At 37.1% G+C, this 20,410-nt stretch overlaps 1 long non-coding RNA gene across 1 annotated transcript in view; it reads left to right on the forward strand.

Moving 5' to 3' along the window:
* The window catches only part of LOC120598520 (uncharacterized), a 25,851-nt gene extending 6,009 nt beyond the window's left edge, over nucleotides 1-19,842 (forward strand). Inside the window, exons 2-3 of the long non-coding RNA XR_005651602.1 lie at nucleotides 19,093-19,192; nucleotides 19,567-19,842. This is a non-coding gene — a long non-coding RNA (uncharacterized LOC120598520). The remainder of the gene's footprint in view (nucleotides 1-19,092; nucleotides 19,193-19,566) is intronic.
* Nucleotides 19,843-20,410: the final 568 nt, after the last annotated feature.

The raw sequence follows: 20,410 nt of genomic DNA on the forward strand, positions 1-20,410 counted from the left end.
AACGACTGAAACACACTGGGTGCAGTATGTGTGGAAGGTAACAGAGAGGAGAACAAAGTTGTTACATTGGTAATTTTCTGTTTTGTTTTTAATTGCAGACATGTAAATACTAGATTTTTCATAGTGTCGAGGAACCAAAGTGATTTGGAAGACTCCTACTCAGATGTTCAGCATAAATGTTATTTAAAAATGTACACAATTCTAGGGCATTAAAATGTCTCAGAGCAACAGCTATTAGAGGAATATAACTCATTAATCTTTTGATATGGGTGCATAGCTTATGCAAATTTCAATGGACTTTTTCAACTATATGATCTGTTTAATTTGGAATGCCTAAAATTAATGATCATTCTTTGTTTTAGATTTTCTGTGACAATATAGATTTCATTCACTATTATTTCTAAGGCAGGTAACATTAAATACATAACTAAATATTTAAAAATATTTCAGTTTGTGGAATTATTTATATATTTTTATTTTCAAGTCAGAAAAAAAATACAATCTAGGAGAAATTTTCAAAAAGAGGTACGTCACAAAGCACCACTCCTCTCTTTACATTCATTTCCTTGGTATTTGAACTCATCATCTCATGGCTTTAAATATTTGATGTGAGCGGACTTCCTGCTTAGTAATTCCAGCTCCAGACAAACCTCTGAACTCCAGACTTGTGTACTTAACAGCTGATTGAACATCTCCACTTAGATGTGTAATAGGCATTTCATACATAACATTTCTCAGGATAACCCATGTTTGCCCCTGCCTCTCAACCCCACTAAACTTGTCCTCCTGAGTTATTCATTACCTCAGTACAATTCTTCTACCCTTGGCTCAGGATAATGATTTTGGAGTCAATGAACTCCTCTCTTCGCCCAACACCCACTAGGTCATCTATGAGCAAATCCTCTTGACTCATCCTTTGATTTTCCACCGTTTTTGACTAGTTTAACTGGCCTTAAAATGTTCTACAAGGTCCCACAGTAGCTGCCCCCGCATTTACCTTCTACTTCCAATCTATCCACCCAGCTCTCTTCTCATGCATTATGCCCCCCACTCATTTCAACCCAGTGTCATTGTCTGTATTATTTTATTGCTACTGTAACAAATGGCCACGAAAAGCCACAATTTGCATAATTTAGCAGCATAAAACAGTCAAATTTACTATCTCACAGTTCTATAGGTCAGAAGTTCATTTGGCTCAGCTGTTTTCTCTGATTGTTGGCAGAATCCCATGTCATATGTTTGCAGGACTGAGGTCCCTGTTTCCTTACTGGCTGTCAGCTAGGGGCTGCCCTTAGTTCCCAGAATCCTCTCTCTTGTCCTTGATCATGGGACCCTACATCTCAGAGCCAGCAATAGCACAAGGTATTCTTTTTACACTTGGAATCTCTATGATTTTTCCCTTCTACTGAATCTAAAGTGAACTGAATTTGAGAAAATGGAGACATCGAGTGTAGACATTAAAATAGTGTAGAAAGATTAATATTAAGAGGATAATGGAAATCTGAATAATAAAATGTATTAACCTACTAAATAAATTATAGTTATATGGGCATTGCGGGTTCTTTGGCTGAAATTTAGAACTGACAATTTTTTCTTGAGGATAGATTATGACACTGTAGAATCATGTAAAATTCAGTGGTAAATGGTTTAGTACAGTTTTACAGTTTGTTGCTTTTATATAGTCTTAGACTATAAATTAAAACAGTTGAACTGAGAATGTTATGCTCTTACCCAGTTGCACTGCTCCACTGCTTTCCATGCTCTTTTGCTTTCTCTTGGCCTGCACACTACTTCATTTTAAGCCAAGTATTTGAAAGTACCGCTGCAGCCAGGCGGCAGCTGACTTCGTAGCTACTTAAGTGTGAGATGGCACTCACCGATGTCAACTTGTATTTTTTTGATGAAATAATTTTTATGAATTCCAAGTACACTAAAACATTGCCAGAATTACCTTTGAAAATTTAGTGTACAGTAATAAATACAGACCCCAGCAACACCTCAAGCATATCAAATACCCATTCTCGTAGAGACCTGGTGAGATGAACATGACAGTATTAACAATTTTAGCTTTTAAAAAAAATTCACTCTTGATATTGTTTTTATTTTATACATTTCTCTACAGATTATCATTTTATACATTTCTTCACTTTACTGCCATCTATGACAGGCTATAAACTAAAAACGTTTGTGCTGCCTAGCCACCCCCAAGTGCAATAGACAAGACACCACTTGATTATGGTGACAACGAACAGAAGATGAGATTTATTTCACACCATTTAAAAACTGTCTGAATTTCGGTATAAATAACTTATTTGTTTCCAGTTTCAGTTCCACATAGTAAAAGATTGAATGGATTCAGAGGGAAACTTAAGAGAACACAATGTAAGTTAACAGCCTTAGGAAAGATCAAGAATGGAAACAACTATGAAAAGAACTATAATAAAGAACAGATAAGGGAAGCATGCAGCATAACAGAGTTGCACATCGATGTGCAGGATCAGCTAAAAAAGGATCAGGAAAAACTGGTCAAGTTTTCCCAACGGCAACATTTAGGCGACACAAGTCAAGTTGGCAATTCAGGTGGTCATTAGTGATATAACTTCTACAGGGAGCAAACTTGGGTCAGAGCCTATGTCTACAGGTGTGAAGGGTTTGAAGGAGGGAGCTTAGATTCTGGCTAGAGTGATAGTCAAGATAGTCCCAAGGTTTAAATCCAATTCTTTAAACCTGTGCTAAGGTAATTGAGTAACACGAGACCACATCTGGAATTTTCCTTAACTATTTGAAGCTTTTACCTCATCATTGCCTCATACACACTAGTAAAAATTAGCAGGTTTTTTGCACTGATGGTATGTTCTGGAATAAAGTGAACAGGAGAGGAAAGAAAATTTCAAAAGGTTATTAACCCAGCCAGAAGTATTATGAGAGGAGAGACTTAATCTTTCTTAAACTCTGCATAAGCCTTTAAGGGAGGATCTGCCATTTGGGAACTGACTGAGGCAGAATAAGGTAGGAATACCTCATTTTATCATAGCTAAAATTAAGATAAATTACTTTTTAACACGTCACAAAATTTCGTTCATTATCTTTTTTGTTGCTTATCTTTTTAAATTCTGGATTCGCGCACTAAAAAGAGAAAAGCTAAACAGGGCTCTTTTTGGACTAACATTCTTATAAACACAATAGCTCTTCCAGTAAGGAATCAGACTTACAAAACTATCAGAGGGAGCTTTTCAGATATAGCTAGAAAGGGGTCAGTTGGTGAACTTGAACTGGTTATTTCCACTTAGAATGCTGAACCTTTTTTAGTTTATTTATGTATCCTCCTATACTCTAGCTCGCTCTGGAAATCAGTAGAGAGAAATAATGGTGCATGTGATATGTCGAAGACGACATTTTGGAGGACTACAGAAAGAAGAAAAAATTGAAGTATCCGTAATCAGTGGTAGAGACATGCTAAATGCTCCACTACTGGTCCTGGATGGTGAAAAGGAAAACCATTTTATAGCCCCTGATTTCTTGAACACAACTACAACATCCCATAGTAGTGTTCTCTAATAAAGATCTGTAAATTTCAAGGAGTTGGATTCTTTAGAGAAGAAATTAATAGACGTTATCTCAAAATGTAGTGACACTGAAAAAAACCTCCACAAACACAGAAAGGTCTAAGTAGAACTTTTAGTATAGATCTGGAAGGGACCCTTAGAAATTATTTCCTTAAATAATCATTTGAAGACCTAGAGTGGTAAACTTACCTGCCCAAAGGCTGGTTAGTGACAGACCCAGTATTCAAGTTTTAGGTCAGCAGGTTTCCAGTTCAGTGCATTTACTGGAGCTCCTAAAATCGATGTTATTATTTTGCTTTATTAAAGCATAATTATAAGCATCAACCATTTGTAAAATATCTTTTATATAATAAGATATATTTTTTGTTTATTAGTAAATTTACCATTCTATTAATTTATTTAGCAAATTAGTTTTTTTCTTTCTGTCTATCTATCATATACTTCACTGGCAAGTAATTCCATGCCGCACCCTCACCCCATCCCAATTTATTCACCTGGTGTCTGAAAGACGGAGTTTCTTGGGCATTTCTCAAGCTCATGACAACTGCTAATTTACTTTTAAAATATTTCAAATCTAAAAGGGTTTTGAGCTGTAGAAATTGTTTTAATAAGATCTGGTTTTCTTAAAGATATTTCTAGTCTTTTATCTAGTACTTATACTCCTAGAAATAACTTTCTAGAAAAATACTTTTCAAAAACCCAATGTTTTCGAACTCTAACTTTGTTGTTTTTTTCCCCAAGTTGTTTTGGCTATTCTGGATCTGTTGCAGCTTCATGTAAATTTTAAAATCAGCTTGCCACTTCTACAAAGTAGGCTGCTGGGATTTTGAATGGAATGCCTTGAATCTATAGATCATTTTGGAGAGAATTGACATCTTAATAATAATGAGTCTATGAACATGGTCTATTTTCCATTGACTTAGGTCTTCTTTAATTGTTCTTGGCAATGTTTGTAATTTTTAGTATATGAGTCATTAACATCTTTTGTCAAATTTATCCTTAAACATTTCATATTTTGATGCCATTGTAAATGGTAAATTTTAATTTCTGATTGTTCATTGCTAATATATGGAAATAGTTGGCTTTTCTATATTGACTTTGAACATTACCATATTACTAACTCAGTTTTATTTTTAATAGCTTATTCACAGGTTCTTTAGAATTTTTTCATGTATGATCACATCATTTGTGCATAAACAGAGACTTGTGTCTTCCTTTCCAGTCTGTTTGCTTTTCTTTCTTTCTCTCACCTAATTATAGTGTTAGAACCTCCAGCACAATGTTGAATAGAAATGGTGGGAGTGGACATTCTTGCCTTGTTCCCCATTCTAGGGATGTGTTCAGTCTTTCACCATTAATATGACACTAGCTGTAAGATTTTCACATACATTTATCAGGTTGAGGAAGTTCTCTTCTAGTTTTATTTTCTGAGGTAATACGAAAACTACAAAAGTAATTGTCAGCTTAGCATAATTTTGAGTAATTAAAATTATTTCAATTATGTTCTTCAATCTTCATGTATATTATTTTTTCAATAAAATATTCATCAATAATAATAATAATAGCTGAGTCTGTTAGAACTCTATTCTTGCTTAGGACAGAAAAAAAAACCACATTGGCTGAAATAAAAAGGGAGGTGATTTGATCATGTAACTGAAAGTTGTGCTCAGGGACTTGTGATACCGTCAGTGCCCAGTTTCTCCCTCCCAGGACCTCTGCTCCTCTTTCCATCACCATTCTTAGACATCCTCTCTTCTTGTGATGGTAAAAATGGCTACAGCAGTTCCAGTTCTTATGTCTTCTCAGACTAAAGGACACCAGAAAAGAGTGTTTGCCTCTGTCCTGGGTTACTTGCTCATCCCTAAATGAATGAGCCTAGTCCGGGGAGTAAAATAAATTGATGGGCTCAGGCCTGTGTTCAGGTACGACCTGGAGTTGAGGTGAGGCCAGAGCCATCAAAACCACGCAGTCTGAAAGCAGAATTATAGTGAGTGATTGGGAATGTCGAAAAAATGGGTAAGAAAGTGAAATTTCAAGCTGGTGATGAGGTTGGTGGAAAGACCCGCTCTGTTTGGGTAGTCAGCACTACCTAGTGTTGAATTTTGTGGTGGCACAGAAATAATTTTTTAGTGAATTTCTATTAGGTGCACTGTGCAGAGTCTATAGAAGAAATGCCATAGTTAAACAGTTGATAACATGTGGGTTCTAGCCCATTTCAGCATTTGTAGTCTGGACCACCAGCTAACACCACTGGGTCACTTGGGGCCCGAGCCCAAGTTAACACTGATAAAACCGCAGAACCTTGTTAGCTGTTAATTCCTTTCATGCCTCTCATGGTTGTCACCCTCAGATCTAGAATATAGACTCTTCAGGCATCTCTTTTTTATTCCTTCCCATCCTACTCTTTACTTTTTTTTTCTTTGAGTTATCGTCTCATTGCTTCCCACTGCTGACCTCTCTCATAACGCTTTCCACTGCTCTCTGGCAATCTTATTCTATTCTCTCCAACATCCTTAAGCTCTCTGATAACTCACATCTTGTCTTAATGTAAACTTGGCTTTTCCTTGCCATCATCACTTTTTAGACAGCTTTCGTTAAAGATGCTGGCCATTCTTTTTCACCTGTATCTCTGGGCCAGGAGGTGATATTCACTTAGACCTTCATCGTCACTTCCAAACTTCGACTCTCCAATCATATCCAAAAAATCTTTCTTTGAGTTGTATGATGATACTCAACTTCTAATGTTCACTATCCTGCCTCAACTAATCTGGTCATTTCTAGAATTACTGAGGATTATAAGTGGTTCTTCATCAAGAAGAATGTGAAACGAAAATTATCTTTTCCCCATATCTTCTAGTCCTCCAAAACCCTACACTGGAAGCAACTGTAACATGAATTGAGCCCTCAACACTGCTTAATAATCTTTCTACATTTCCCTGATCAATTATCTGTTTTATTCCTCGTATTAGCTATGTCAAATTATTTAGCACTCTACTCAACTAAGAGAAAATAAAGCATGAACGTGTTTAACTCCCCATTCTTTCATGCTCTGGGTAACAAAATATTTCAAGATTTAGTGGCTTAAAATGAAAATTCTTTTTCTTTTAAGATTTTGTGGGTTGATGGGTACAGCTGGGCAGTTCTCATTTCAGGTCTCTCACGCGATTGCAGCTTGACCTGTAGACAGTCAGTCTGACCTATGGGCAACTGAAGATTTGACCGAACTGGATACCCAAGATGTCTGTCCCTCATGGTTGGTAATTGATGCTAGTTGTATGCTGGGACTGTTGATCAAACTCTCTATGTAGTTCCATGTGGCTGGCCATTCATGGCATTGTGGCTGGGTCAGACTGGGAGTAGCCCAAGGACAAGCATTCCAAAACTATGTCATAAGCCATGAAAGTCCCAGAATATCAATTCTACTGCATTCTGTTGGTCAAGCAAATCACTAAGAGCAACCTAGATTTGAGGATAGGTGAAAGACTCTATCCTGAGACAAAGAAATGGTAGAGTTGCATTACTGAAGAGCACATGGTAGAAAATGCGTTCTGCCATATGTTAACACAAAATTGCTTGCCTCTACACTCATTTTCTTTATTCCTATCTCAGAGGAAGTGGTTTCCTTCTATCTGTTCATAGCTGATCTTTTAACATAGCAGCCTGTGCTTAGCCTTGCCCACCTCTTTAGAGATCTCGTTTTATCAAGTAACTCTCCTCTTGTGTCTTTTCTCTCTGCTTGTTTTCTTATGAACATCCTCATCTCCTCCTTAAGATTAATAAATATATCTTCGGCTCCATATTCCACACCAGATAATTACCTTATATTTCTCTTTCTATGTACAAACATGATTTTTAAAAATTGGATCTATCATTGATTTCATCTTTCTGACTTTCCATTCACTGCTCATCATATGGACTGCCATCTCTACCATCATACTGAAACTATTCATGTGGTTACTGAAGACTTCCTAATTCTCTAATCACAGGCACTTTAGAATCTTTATCTCAACCTTTTGGTGATATTTAAAGACATTTGTTACTTCCTTGATCTTGAGACGATGCATGGGTTTCTATGAATCCTCTACTGGTTTTCTATATGGCTTCTTGGCACCGTATAGATGTTAAAGTCTTAGAGAATGAAAGTAAAGAATAAGATAGCATATTAGTTTCCTACGACTCTGTAGTACAGCACAGTTGGTGGTTTAAAACAACAGGAATTTAATTTCTCTCAGTTCTGGAGGCTATAAGTCCAAAATTAGTATCACTGGGCTGAAATCAAGGTGTTGGCAGAGCTGTGCTCCCTCCAGAGGTTCTAAAGGAGAATAAGTTTCTTTTCTCTTCCAGCTTCTGAGGGCTATGGCATTCCTTGGCTTGTGATCACTCCAATCTTTAAGGCCAGCATCTTCAAATCTCTCTGTTCCATCTTTACATTACCTTCTTTGCATGTGTGTTAAATCTTCGTCTGCCTCTCTCATATTAGGACACGTGACAGCATTTAGGGTCCACACAGAAAATCTGGAACAATCTCCTCATTTCAATGCCGCGGTCCAGCCACGACAGGATCCAGGGGGCCCCGAAGGTGGGCAAGGCGTCCGCGCAGAAGACAGTCGACTACACAGCTCAGAGGCGGTGTGACACTGTTCCGTTTTATTGTGATTTGAGTACAACTTTTATACTTTTTATTTGGCATTTGATTATACTTTGTTGTTAAGGTAGCAGGGAGTTAAATTTCTGTGGTTAGGCGAAGCAGAAAATCTTATAGAGTATATTATTATTAATGTTCATGATTAACTAGTACATTTTTCTCTCAATCATTAGAACAGAACTACCTGATGGAACAATCTAAACTTTTAATTCTTATATCTATTACGTAAGATACAGTTTGATTTAAGTAAAGGTGATAGATAGATGTATTCATAACAGCAAGCATTGGCTTGTGGGCAGACATTGTTCTTCTTTCTGCCTGAAGAAATCTTTTAAATGCTATTTGATTTATGCTATATCTAAAGTTCAAGCTGAACCTTTCTCATAGCTGTTCAAAAGTTTCCTTGGTGCAGTAATGAGGAAAATATTTATAAAAATCAGTTTTACAAAGCTGCTTTCATAAGCTAAGTTTCTGTTCCTTTGTTTTTAAGCACCAAGGAGATCCTGACCTAGCCAGCCTTTCTATGAAACTTAAACTACTATAAGGCACATGAATTCTATCTTTATTCACTACATGTATACTATCTTTATTATAAGCTTCTGAATAAGGCAAAGGAAGATCAGGTAATCTTTTCATACTATTAGCCCCCCTAGGTGGATACCAGAGTTTTCTATTTATCCACTAGGCCACAAAAGGAGGCCCTTCTATAGTAGGCACAGGCTTATGAGTAAATTTCTTATCCTTACTAATTTTTCTACTAACTGCGTGGGAACAGGAGTATAAACTGGTTCTAGTAATTCAGCTTGTTCTAATTTATTCATAATATCTTTAAGAGGCGCGTCAAAAGGAATTTCCCTTAATAATTGTTCAAATAAAGGGTTTACGCATTCTGGACACGTCAGGGTGACTAGAGCTGATTCCATACGCGGGGAATTTACTATGTTTTCCTCAGAGCCAATTTTGAGGAAATCCATTTGTATAGCGTTTACACTTACTAGAATTTGTGCTACCCAAATTCCCCCTATTAATAGGATCATTTCTAAGAAACCAATTATCCCTAAACACATGCCACGTCCTCGTTCTTGACGATGCATTCCTTGAAGCCTCTGTCCCCATCTCCGGACCTTGTCACGCAGTAGGATAGAAAGAGGACGCGGCATTTCAAGATCCTTAATTTAATCGCATCAAATCCTTTCCCAAATAAGGTAACATTTACATGTTCCAAAGATTAGGGCATGGGTGTGTTTTGGGGTCCCATTTATTAGCTTATCATAGATGGGGAAGAAAACTAACGTAGTTATTGAGTATCTTATGGAAGGCTATGGTAACTTGCTGATGTGGGCCTGGATAATATAAGCAAAGAATATGAATTTCAAAAGAGCAATACAAATTACTGAGGGTAGTTTATAAAAACAGCCTTGAAACCACAGTTTGGAAGAAGAAAAATGGCAACTGTCATGCAGATTTGGAACTGGGCTGTAATGGAATGGGCTGCAAAGGAACTAATTGGGAGAAAGCTAAATCTCTAAAAACTAAAGTAAAGATAAGAAAGGTGAAGTAGCTTTAGGTCGGTACCTACCTTGACATATAGTTATAGTGAAGCCTTGTTAATATAAGGAGAGAACAGTATAAATCAATCTGAAATATAATTTATTTAAACTAATAGTGGTAGTATAAATCCTTGTGGTTTCCAATTTACTATCCTAGAATAGATACTATATAATTACTGTATAACTAAGTAATTATGGTTTATATAGAAACACTACTAAAATTCCAGATAATAGTGCTTGACTATGCCCTTATTCAAGAACTTTAATTAAGTGGAACTCATTGAATTAATGATCTAATGAACAGAATGATCTTTAGAAGGACTCACAGTCTGACTTCCCCTAGCTGGAGAACAGTTGTCCCAGGATACTCTTCTGAGCACTGACCAGCCTATCGTAGTAAGCACGCTTGCTTGTATAACCAAGTAGTCATTCAGATATACAGTTCCTTAAATCTAATTTATATACCATTTTTGTCTTCTTTATTTCCCATCTAAAATGGTGTTTTAAAAATAATCAATTGTTAATAACAGTGAAATCACATTTCAAATTATGTATCATGAATTTGCTTTGAAGTGTGGGAAAAAGATTTTTAGCGTTGACCGTGATAGACTGATATTCAAAAAGAATAAAGGCAAAAATACACCATAATTGCTCCTGAAGCAAAGGCTGTTATTGACTTCTTCCCCATCATCTCATCAAATGGAATGAAGGGAGAAAAAGACAAGTTCAAAGAGACCAGCTACTCAGGTATTGGGCAGGAGTTTCAAGTGAAAATGTCTGCCTCATTAAAAACATTTAAAGGAAGCAACTTGTCTTCATGTAGGAATCATTATTCTCAATTTGAGTTCATCCTCTGGAGTTTTCACCTCCTCAAAAGGGCGCATTCTATGCAATTTCTAAGAAGTGCTTCTTTAATGGGAGGAATTTATGTTAAGTTGGTTCAGGAGAGGTAGACAATTGTGGAGCCTTTTTAATGGACTGCAAAAGACTGTCGAGTAATTAAATAGATTTCTTTTCCCTTAGACTGTTCCATGGTTTTAAAAACACTCCCCTAAGCATGTAAAATCAATTTCCATTACTGGCCTTGACCTTTGCAGTTTTATAAACATGTTTTTTCCCTGGGTTTGGAATGTGGCTCAAAGGCAATAATAGAAGACTAGAGGATGAGATGGGTCATTGTAGTAATAAAAGTTACTGCTTTTACAGTGCCAGTCTCCTTTTCACACAGGTATTCATTCAACTGTGTATGTTCTAAATACAATTATATAGATACCTGCTTCTTTATATTACATTATATGTGTATTTATATTAGAGGTGGTATTTTTAATTTTTATTGCCCTACAATAAAAAAAAATTGTACGTTGTTTTCTCTGCTGAAGGTATTTTTTCCCTTTCCCATTCCAAGGAAGTAGCCAAGCCATTGTGTTTCTTTGCCTCGGGGGCTTTGGGTTACTGAATGGAAAGCAGATGCTGCCAGAGGACAGCTTCATGCTTTCTTGTTGTTTTTGTTTCTGAACACCAGACTCACTGTGGGGATTATGCTACATCTCCCCAAGAGGAAGAGTAGAAAGATGAAGACTTTGGGGGAGTGGAAATAGAACTGGCTATAAACAAGCAGTTCCTTGAGATGAACAGAAGGAAGGGACTTTGTTCTGCTTGTTAACTCCCACTTGGGTGGATTGCTACAGGACGCTAAGGAGGAAGAACTCTAGGAGCCATGGTCTCAGGAATTGAGGTGACAGAGACCCTCGTTTCAAGCTTATCCATGAGTACCATTTCCCTCAGGGACCAGATCATGTGGCCTGGTCAATGAGCATATCAATGGGGATCAGTGGGGACCTCAAGCTTTTCATTCAATATTTTGGACTGCAGAAGACACCCTCACCCCAACCTTTGTATTACCTGGAAATAAGAGTGGAGGAGGGCAGTACAGAAATGACTGAAATGGAATTTCTTGCCAGCTGTTTGCTGCTCTAAGCAGCTCAATTTGATTTAAATAAAATAAGGAAATATGATATTTCTTATCCCCAGAGTTATGGTGAAATTTTCACTACCCTTTCTCTTTCCTCCACTTCATCTGTAAAATGGCGAATATTAAACTCATCTTGCTGAATTGTTTTAACATTAAATTAGATGACATGTATAAAGTGACTATATCACATTATGTATGTTCAATAAATTATTACCAGGAAATATTTATATATGTCCATACCGTTGCAAGAATGGAATCAAGTGCTAGGTTTTCAAAGAAGCACAAGATGTACTTCTAGTTTTCGAGGATTTTGTTATAATTAGAGATGCAGATTAATTATATAGGACTATCTAGAAGTATTAGGTTTATATCTCTAAGCAAGAAATGCAGGCAGGTGATACATGGGAGTGGCCATAGGGAAATTGAATGGAGGAATGTGAAGGCTGGAATCATGATGCAGAACAGAATACCTATGAGAAGCTTAGAAGAAAAGATGGCAACGCTAGGGGTGAAAGGAATCTGTGTATGATGCTGTCAGTAGAAAATTATTCACAGGACAACATTTGGACAACAGCAGGTTTGGAATTTTTTCTGCCCTTTTACCCCTCAATTTTTTAAAAAAATTATTTTACTGTTAGTTTCAAGTATATACAGTTCATTGGTTAGACATTGACTTTATGAAACAATCCCCCTGGTTGCTCTTTCTCTCCTCTGGCTCTCCACCTAGCCATTGCATTACTGCTGACTACATTCCCTATGCTGTGTTCCCCATCCCTGTGACCATCTAAGCTACTAATTTGTACTTCTTTAACCCTTCACCCCTTCCTCTCAGCTCCCTAAACCCCCCTCCCATCTGACCGTTACCAGATTGTCCTCTATATTTGTGAGTCTGTTTTTGATTAGTTTGTTCTTTTTGTTCCTTAGATTCCACATATAAGTGAAATCATATGGTATTTATCTTTTCGTCTGACTTATTTCATCCAGCATAATAACCTCTAGATCCATCCACGTGGTTGAGAATGGTAGGATTTTATTTTTTTATGGCTGAGTCATATTCCATTGTATATATGAACCATAACTTCTTTATCCAATCTTCTGCTGATGGGCATTTAGGTTGCTTCCATATCTTGGCTATTGGAAATTATGCTGCCATGAACAAAGGGGTTCATGAGCATAGATCTTTATGAATTATGTTTGGTTTTCTTTGGATAAATACCCAGAAGTACAATTTCTGGATCAAAAGGTATATCCATTTTTAATTTTTTGAGAAACCTCCAGATTGTTTTCCATAGCAGCTGTATCAATTTGCAATCCCACATCCCCTCCATTTTTTTAGAAAAATCAAAGTTATAGGTGCAAAAGTTTAGAGAATAAAATAACTCAGGAGGTCAGTGCAACAAAAATAAAATAAAATAATAACAAAAATAAAAACAAAAAACTCATAAAACCATTAGTTTCTCTCACCCATTTCTTTTTACCCACAAGCAACCACTTTCAACTTTTATCTTTTTGGGTTTTTCCCCCTTGGGTATATGACCTTCATGTTTCTAAATGATATGCTAATATTTTTATTCTTGATTTTTTGGTTTTAGTCATTATCTATTATTATTAATATATCCCATTTTGGAAGACGATGAATTTTCTTTAGTCCTCATACTTACACCCCACCCCATGATATGCCTTCTTTTTTTCCCCCTATCTATCTAGTGTAGTTATTTTATAATTTAGATTAAAGAAAAATTATCGTATTACTATGATGATGCTATGTAAATGCTATTCACAGCTATGCCTTGTAGAATACAGTGATTTATACAAGTAAGATTATTCTTTTCATTCACAATTATGTTTTCCCTGGATTAAATGTTTGCCTTAAAAAATCTTTTTTGGATCAGTTTTCTGTGTATTCTTAATTGAAACTTTCTGCTGTTTGCTTAAATCTCTTCTTGCTGTGTTCAGACACATACGGTATTCTGGTGTTTCTGTCCTCAGGGCCGCCACATGGCTGTGACCATGGAATTGTCTTTGACTGGGGTTCTGTGATTCTCGCCACTTCTCTCCCCTGTAGGGTTCTTGTCTCCAGGGTCTCATGTCTCTTTTTTTTTTTTCTTGTTTTACCGATGATGAAGCACTACCTGTGAGTGGCTATCTGACAGAGGGTACAGGTGATGTAAAATTTTTGTTATCCTGAATGTCTAAAAATGTTCTATTCTTCTCTCATATTTAATTGATAGGTTGGCTGACTATAGACATCCATGTTAGAAAATATTTTTCTTAACAATTTTTAAGGTATTGTTCTATTCAGTGTGCTATTGAAAAATCCAAATCTATTTAGATTCTCTCTTTTTCTAGATGACTATCTCTCCCCACTCCCTTACCCTCAAGCTCGCCTTTGTCCAAGTGTTTCAAGATTTCACAGTGATGTGACTTTGGTGTGGTTCATTCTCAACTATTGCCTGGGTGTTCTGGATTCGCTTTCATACTGCATACTTAGGTCGTTCTGTTCTGTGAAATTACTTAAGATGTTTCTTAAATAATTTTCTCCCCTCATTTTCTCTGTCCTGTTTCTTGGGAACTCCTTTTATTTGACAGTTGAACTTGTGAACTTATGCTGTAACTTTCTGAGTTTTTTCCTCCTCTTTTCCATTTCTTTATCTTTTTTTGCTCCACTTTCTGAGAAATTTCTCCAGTTTTATCTTCTAACACTTCTACTGAGTTTTTCATTTATGCCATTGTATTTTTAAATTTTCTATTATCTGATATTTTTACTTTTTTTTTTTTTTACAACATGTTATACTTGTTTCATAGGAACAATATCTTCTCTTGCCTTCATAACGATATTAATGATGTGTTTTGTCTCTCTATATTGTTTCTGGTTCTTCTAGTTTGCTTTAACTGTTACTCAGCTCTCTATTTTTTATATTAAAAGATATCTAAGGTGTCTGGTGATTCTTCGTGTTTGTATGTATTAATGAGTGCAGCACACTTAGAGCATGAGAGTGGTTATTGCTGACTTTGCTCCAGGAAGATCTAAGTCATAACTTTATGCAGTGATGGCCATGTTGTATAGCGACACTGTCCAATATCATAACCACTAGTTATACATGTTTGTTGATAACTTGAAATGTGGCTAGAGTGACTGAGGAACTGATGCTTGAATTTTACTTAATTAAATTAATTAATTAATCTAAATTTTAATGTAAATCACTACAAGTAACTAGTGACTACTGTATTGGACAATTCAGATCTAGACTTCTCTCTCTCTCTCTCTCTTTTTTTAGTGATTTGGGTTGGATTCATTAGAAAAATAGCTTTGAACTCCTTTCTGAAGGGTTTAGGCCTGATCGCTAGCATTCTGAGAGCTGGGTAGAAGAAGAGAAGAGGACTGGGGGGGTAGGGATGAACTTTGTATTCAATATGCCAACGTCTACCTAATGTTAATTTTCTGTTCAGTATTGCTGCCTACCGCCCACAGCTTTCCTGGAGCCCCCTGTTTTAGTTTAAAAAAAGAAATTCTAGGCTTTTGCTGGGGGTGAATAGGAGATTTGAGGCTCTAATTATTTCTTATTTTTTGCTCTGCCTTCAGTCCAGTTCCCGAGCTGCCCAGCGCCACCAGTTCTCAAGACTTGCGTGTATGCAAATGCTCCTCAGCTTTTCTACTGTCTTGGGACCCAGCACGCTGGAACCTGGAACATCAGTTACCTTCCAAGAATCTTCTCAGTTTTCAAATTTTGGTGCTGTCTTGTCTTTAATCATTCTTTGTCCTTATGATTTGATGTCCTGAAAAAAAATCTTTACTATATTTTAGTGGGGTTTCAGAAAAGTATAAAAAAACAAATGATGAGTATGTTCGGTCAGTCATCTTTAGTCCACAATTGGCTTATTTCATATGTGCGTTATCTTAGTATGCTCAGGCTGCTATAAAAAAATATCATAGACTGAATGGCTTAATGACCAACATTTATTTCTCAGTTCTGGAGGTTGGGAAGTTGAAGATCAGGGTGCTGGCAGATTTGGTGTTTGGTGAGGACACTATCCTTTTCATGAGGGCTCTGCCCTTATGACCTAATCACCCACAAAGGCCACATTGCCTAATACCATCACATTAGGGGTTAGGATTTCAATATGTGAATTTTGGGAAGACCCAAATATTCAGTCCATACCATGGGTCTATATAATCTTTCCAGTCTAATCACTTACCGTACTGTTTTTTGTTGATCTTTGAAAGGATTATTTACAATTTCACCCAATTGTTATAATTTAGAATTTATACTTCCAGGAATAATTTCAAATCTATGTAAAATATTTTGCCTCCTTTTTTTCTTTAGCTGATTTCTACAAGCATTTTGAACTTCCACTTATTGAAACTGAATCAGGATAATTGAATAGGCTTCCTGTAACAGGAAAGACTTTGGACCAATTCAAATATAAGTTGAGCTTTTTTTTCTGTAAGGAAAAACAAGGAGAAAATTACACCTTTAATTCAGAAATCTACAATTAGCTTTTCAAAATAATTTAATAGACCTCTTATAACAGGAGAGACTTTGTAAAGACTCAAATATAAGGCAATTCCTTTTATTTCTTTGGTATGCTTTTGGAGAAAATATCATGTATAGTCAAAATCATATGGTATTTAGGCAAACAAAATATAAAGCATGGTCTTAACTTAAATACATAAGCAGTGCTACTGTGTTTTCTCTCCTAGCATTAAGCAGGTGGTCAAAAATGACAAATGCTGGAATTTCCTGGGGTGCAGATTCAAATTACTATGAATTACAAAAAATTAAGTGGTATTTATTGTTCTTCCATGTTTATGGAATTGGGCATAAGCCCAATATATATATAAAGTAATCTATGACGAGGCAGATCCGCAGAGTCGTGGGTAGAGTAAGCCATGAAGCCATGTAACTTTATAGAGTAATACATTTTAAAATTGTATTGCGGTTTGGACTTTTCATGGAGCTGGATGGTTTATTTCTGCTTCTCATTTCCTAAGTGTAAGCTGACTTTTCTTGCAAAATAAAGATGGCCATTTAGCTCTTATCCATTACAGGTGAGCCCTGATAAAGTCCACTCTTAGAATGTAGAAAGTGCTCCAGTCTTTAAGACTGTAACTTTGGGGAATAAGTACTCAGAGCTGATTGATTCTGCTACCATGTCCTTTCGGTGCTAAAATGAGCCTCTTCTCAGTGGATTGGTCTTCTGTTTTTATTAAATCTGTAGTTTGACTTCTGCGTAAATCTTAGCAGTTGGCAAATCCCACTGTGTTTGTTTTTCTGTTCAAGAGGCTAAAGTTATTACCCCATCCGCATTGTTCTTCCTTCTCCCTGAACTCTTACCCCACCTAGAATTTGCACCACATGATTTCAAATCTGATTGTATGGTGTTGTTTTGTTGCTGCTTGCTGAGGACAGTCCTTATTCCCCTTCTGCCCCCAAACCCCTCCCCATCTAATTAAATTGTGATGGTTTGGAAGTGACTAAAGTCATGCATGGTATGTCTTTGTAACCCCCACAGTGCCACTTGTGGAGAGATGCTCAGATTAGGATTTCTCATTAGAGAGAACTGGGTTATATGCTACCACTTATCTTGTGCATCTTCTGTTTTAAGTGCCATGTAGACACTCACATATTATTTCTCATCCTTACATAGATGCTGCAAGAGAACTGACATTTTTACCTCATTTCTCAGTTGAATATGACACTCAGAGAAGGCAGGTAATTTACATATGGCTATAAGCCTCAGAGTCAGGATTTGAACCCAGGTTTAACACAGGATTTGAACCCATATTCTTTTTGCTACCACAATCCAACTCACTTCATTCTCAGAGCTCACACAGAGTTCAAATAAACATATTATAGCAGCATTACATAGCTTTCATCTAGATTTGTAATTTGGACTACTAACCTAGATGGAGTTCAAGTGCTATCTTGCTGACTTTCAATGTTAGCTCTGCTCTTTTGAGAATTAGGCGACCAACTTTCTAAGCAAAAGTACTTGTCTCTTTAAGACCATTAGTGAAAGTCCTAGAGTGTCAAGGTATCATCAAGGATTCTGAAACTCAGGATCTCTCCTGAGTCTAACAGGGCTGTTGTAGTGACGCAGGGTCTGTACTTGTCCCTTCTCTTCTTTCTCTTCCTTCTCCTACATTTTTAAAACAATGCTTTCTCTATGATGTAATAATGGGCAAACCCTCTCAGTTTTCAAGTGACAAGTGAGTGCCAGGAATATTTTATTTGCCTTGGAAAGATATAAATTCCCAGGTCTATACAGATTCCAGTGTCTTTCAGAGAGACAGAGCACACTGCTCGTCTCAAGAAAGGCCACCAATTGGAGTGAGTTCTGGTGATGCAATGCTGATATTTTAGTACCATCCAGGAGAAGGGAAGAGGGGGGTTTCTCTGGAGCCAGATGAACTCATAATTAGTTCTCACCCAGACTGCTTAAGCAATTATGGTGAAACCAAATCACATTACTTTTTTTCTCCTGCTCTTGATAAAAGCCTCAACCCTGCTCCTTCTGCCCCATAGGGCACTTGGCTGGCCTTTATTTCTAAGACCACAGATGCTATTCTTCGCTTTTGTTTCCAGGCTACAACTGTCACTGTGTAAAATAAGAAGTGTGGGGGAAATAATGTGCACCTCTCGGTCTCACTACTTCAGAGGTACCTAGCAACCCTGTCTCCAGGCAGGCAGCACGCATCTCCCCAGGAGTTTATTGCCCACTCACAGCAGAGGCGGTGTGCTCTCTGCAAATAGCCTACGTTTTTGCTGGTGCCAGCTTGGCGGTGGGGTGGTGGTGTCATTTGATGTCCTCAGGGACGTTTGGTTCTCGTTCTGAGAAGACTAGGGCGAAGCAATGACTATTTCCCCAAAGCTGTTTGTGGAATCAGAAATTAGGTTAAACCATTCCGTACTTGGGGTTGCATAGTCTAAAATCAAAAGCACTGGTTTCAACCTTGTTTTTCCCAGTTTTTGTCACATTTCTGGCATGAACCTTCCAGAATGTTCATAACATCCTTTTCTAAAAGATGTTTTCCAGGTATGTCTATGTCATGAGCAGCCCTCCTGCCATTTTGTCCATCTACCAACCCACTCAACAATGCTATGCACCCCAGCCATTCCACAGCTTTCACCATAACCACTGTCTGCCTCCAAAATAACAATGGGGCTGAAGAGAGTCCCTGCGCTGGCTTACTAACCAGCCGCACGGACTTTCCATTTCAGACTCATGTGCCACACACAGGGCATTATATATGGATGCTGACACTTGTAATTTGTTTTCTGTATGTCAGGGAATTGTTAGACATTCTTTATTTCTTTACTACTTGTATTTAATCCACATTTTTTAACTCTTCCCCAGAGTAAAAGTCTTGGAGAATGAAAGTCACATTTCTGGTGTAGGGGAAATCAAGCTTTTCCTGTAGAGACTGGTCAACGAATGGAAGGACTCACGCTCCTAGGTATGTAAAGCTTGAGCTGGGAAACTGTGAGTGCTGCTGAGAGATCCCAAGATACCGGGAAGGGAATAGATTTTAATCTCCAAGAGTCATTTTCTCACTCGTTCTCCAAACAATTATTGAATTCCTACTATGTGCCAAGACCTCTGCTTGAAGCAAGTGAGACAAATATGAATGAAAAATCTTATGGACAAGATCATAGTCTGGGGATGTGTTAGCGAAAAGAACAATTAGGAACAATGTCAGATTTGTTGCAGTACAAACACTTACAAAGTGCTTTGGGAACTCAGATGATTGAACAGCTCTCTAGGGAGATGGCAAGAAGGAGGGAGTGATATTTATGTCATTTAATTTTTAATAATAATTATGTTTAACAGCTGGCTTACAACAATTCTGAAAATCTAGCACTTGGCTCTCATGAGCTGGTATGACCTGGCTCCAGAATATCATGGATGAAGGTGAAATTGGGAAGTATGGATGTGTGCTATAGCCATGCTAAGGAATTTGGACTCTCTCCACGAGGCAGAAGACTCTGAAATATTACCAGTGGTTTTGTTTCTCTTTAAAATATCTCTCTATCTATCTATCTATCTATCTATCTATCTATCTATATTATTTTACCTTCTACCACCAAAGAGGTTGCCTAACTTTTGCTTTTCTTTGTCTCAGATGCTTTTTGTACTGCTGGGCAGAAACCAGATATTTCTAATTTTAGTACGTGAGCTGCTGAAGCGAGCACCAGAAACCAAATATTTCCAAAGAGCTATGCTTGGCATTTCCTACTTTCATAGGACTACCTGGATACAGTCAAGGTAAAGATCTGATGTGAGTATTATAAATTAAGACCAGAGGGCCTATTCTCAAATATTCTGTATGAGATTCTTGTACATTTCAGAAGAGCCTTGGTGGAAGGAAAGAGCCCAGTAAAAAGATTGGAACTGAGTTTCTCATTGAGTAAAAGAGGGCTCAGCATAATTTAACTATTTTAGGGAAGTTAAAAGAAATGATATCTCTTGCACTTCACTGTTGTAGAATGAAACTGATACCCACTACAGCTGTAAAATAAACACAATTTTTAACCAGAAATATAATCTGCTTGTATCTAAATTTTAGAAAGATAATTATCACCCATGTAGAGAAAGAATTGGAAGGTGAGGACCTGATTGAAAAATGAGACAAGTTAGGTGTGATCATCTGCCAGGATGAGGAGAGTAACCAGGG

This window comes from Pteropus medius, unplaced genomic scaffold, assembly GCF_902729225.1.
Source record: "Pteropus medius unplaced genomic scaffold, Ma_sr-lr_union100, whole genome shotgun sequence".
NCBI lineage: Eukaryota > Metazoa > Chordata > Mammalia > Chiroptera > Pteropodidae > Pteropus > Pteropus medius.